Source organism: Nicotiana sylvestris, chromosome 7 (genome assembly GCF_000393655.2).
Source record: "Nicotiana sylvestris chromosome 7, ASM39365v2, whole genome shotgun sequence".
Classification (NCBI taxonomy): Eukaryota; Viridiplantae; Streptophyta; class Magnoliopsida; order Solanales; family Solanaceae; genus Nicotiana; species Nicotiana sylvestris.
The window spans coordinates 43,774,652-43,777,500 of NC_091063.1; positions in this window are offsets into that span (position 1 = coordinate 43,774,652).

Sequence of the window (2,849 nt, forward strand, 5' to 3'; positions counted from 1 at the left end):
ATGTTTCAGAAAAGGCAATGAGATTAAGTTGATGGTACTTCGGTATCATTGCGGCACTTTCTTGTTAGATCGACTGCTGATATTCGAGTTGCTTGATGGTACAAGGGAATTTTAGAGTATCTTTCATGGAATGATTGGGTATTTGAGGTGCGGTATGCATTCGGACGACGGAATTGGGATCAGTGTGTTGAGTCATGTACCATATGGACTTAGAGTCAGGGAAGTTCTCACATTTAGGCTATATTATAATTGTGAGTCGTGTGTATCGGCACTGTTTAGTGATTATTGGGGGTTTGGATACCCGAGCGGATCTTTCGTTGCTTGGTATGTTAGATTTTGGATGTGATATTGGGTTCAGACTGGTTGTCTCTGTGTTGTGTCATTTTGGACTATTGTGCTAAGGAGACATTGTTGGCTATGCTGGAAATGCCACGAATTGAGTGGCGAGGTCTGTAGGATTATGCCCTAGTGGAGTAGTTTTATATTTCGAAGACCCAGCGGACGGCTGGGAAGGATTGTCTTTCTTATTTGGGCTTTCATGATGGATGTCAGTGTAGAGGCTTCTACCATTGATTCAGTTCCGGTGGTGAGGGACTTTTCGGATATGTTTCTTATGGCCGGGCAAGGTTATTGATTTCGGTATTAATTTGATGTCGGACACCATATCCTATGGCACCGGCAGAGTTAGAGGAATTGAAGGAACAACCTCAGGATTTCCTTGATAAGGAGTTCGTTGGCAGGCCAATGTGGACGCGTGTCCTAACTTGAGTCGGCTTTGTTGGCACCAAATTGTATTGTATTGTTGAGGGATGTGTCGATTCGATTGTTATTGAGCTTATTAGTAATCTGGGGAGATCTATGAGTTACCTTTCTGTGTTGCGAGATGTTAGGATTTGTTGGTTATGGGCACGTATGGTGCGGTTCAATTGGGATTTCATAGTAGAAGTCGAGCGGGAAAAGTAGTTGGGTGTTGCTCGATGAATGGCATATCGGTTATGTCCTTTCAGGTTTGTGTAGTGTATGTTATTTGCTTCACCATGGGTATGATGATTTGCTTTGGTTCCAGATATCAAATTGCGCGTAGTTGTCGATTTCGAGCATAGTGACTTGAGGTGTTTCATGTGGAGCAGTGTTTGGATATGTGGAGGTATGATCTTGCAAGTTAGATTCGTATGTTCTGTTCCTATGATGTGAGATAGTTCTCAGCCTTGTGTTGTGGTGGTACTGGTGAGCTTGGGGTACAACTCTTTCATCAAAATCATTTTCATGATTTGAGTATGTTCGGATTGTTGCGTATTGGTGCGTGTATTGTGCAAGTTGTGGCTTAGGCCTGTATTGATGTGTCATGTCACCCGAGTAATGTGTTGGATTAAGGGAGATCGTTGGTATCATTAATAAATATGAACGGATTCGGTTTCAGTATGTTGGAAGGATAATATCGAGGTTCGGCTCGAAAATTTGCTATGGTATTTGCCAAAGGAGAAGTGGCTTCATGAATGGTTGATCTGAGAAATGGTTATAGTTTATTGCGTGTTTCATTTATTGTTGGCAGTAAATGAAAGCGTTGGAATGAGAATTTAGTTGATAAGAGGTTTTCTACCGGTATTCGGTTGTTGTGGGCAGCTGCTGAGTATAGAAGTTATCGCTACTAGTGTTTGAGTTATGTAGTTTATCATGTAATTGCACCTGAGGTTGCAGGTATGGGTTATTACAGTTGGTTCGGGCTTATTCTGAATATAGATGTGAGATTCTGATCTTGTGGATGATTTCGGAAGTGGAAATGGGGTTCTAAGGTTTATGGGCTAGGTTGGATTGTGAAATTTTAGTTGCATTGTGTTATCGGACCGATATGAGATAGGGTGACGCAAGATCACCCTCGGGTATATGCATGGTAAGGTTATTCAGCGATTGGTTGGCATTTGGAACAACTCTGGGCACGTTCGAGGACGAACGTATATTTAAGTGGGGAAGGATGTAACGACCCGACCGGTCGTTTTGAGCTTTTGCACTTTGATCGCCAGTTCTTGGGCATGACTTGCCCCGTGTGGTATATTATGACTTGTGTAAATCATTGGTGTTGGGTTTCAGGTTAATTGGAATGAATTTGGAAGAACAGTTCTCAATTTGAAGCCTTAAATTTAAAAGGTTTGACTAAGAGTTGACTTGTTTGTATATGATCTCGGATCGGAATTTTTATGATTTGGTTAGCTCCGTTAGGTGATTTGGAACTTGGGAGCGTGATCGGAATGCATTTTGAAGGTCCGTGGAAGGTATAGGCTTAAATTGGCGAAATTGAAATTTCGGCGTTTTCCGGTTGATAGGTGAGATTTTGATATATAGGTTGGAATGAAATTCCGAAAGTTGCAATAGCTTCATTGTGTCATTTGGGATGTGTGCGCAAAATTTTAGGTCATTTAGACGAGATTTGATAGACCTTTTGATCGAAAGCATAATTTAAGAGTTCTTGGGGGTTCTTAGGCTTGAATCCTATGTTAAATTGGTGATTGATGTTGTTGTGAGCGTTCTGAAGTTTTGAAAAAGTTCGAACGATGTCATGGGATGTGTTGGTACAATTGGTTTGAAGTTTCGGGAGTTCCGGGATGTTTTAGGCTGAAAATCATAGCTGTAGAAAGTCCAGAAAGGTTGCAGGCCTCGGAACCCACCCGCGCGGTCCGCACAAAAAGAAGTGCGGCCGCGGTATGTGCTGCGCGGACCACACAAAATGAAGTGCGGCCGCGGTAGGTGCTGTGCGGACCGCACAAAATGCTGTGCGGCCGCGGTGGGGAATGTTTTACTGGTCCTATTTCGGAAGCTCATATCTTTTGATCTACAAGGAATTTTGAGATGAT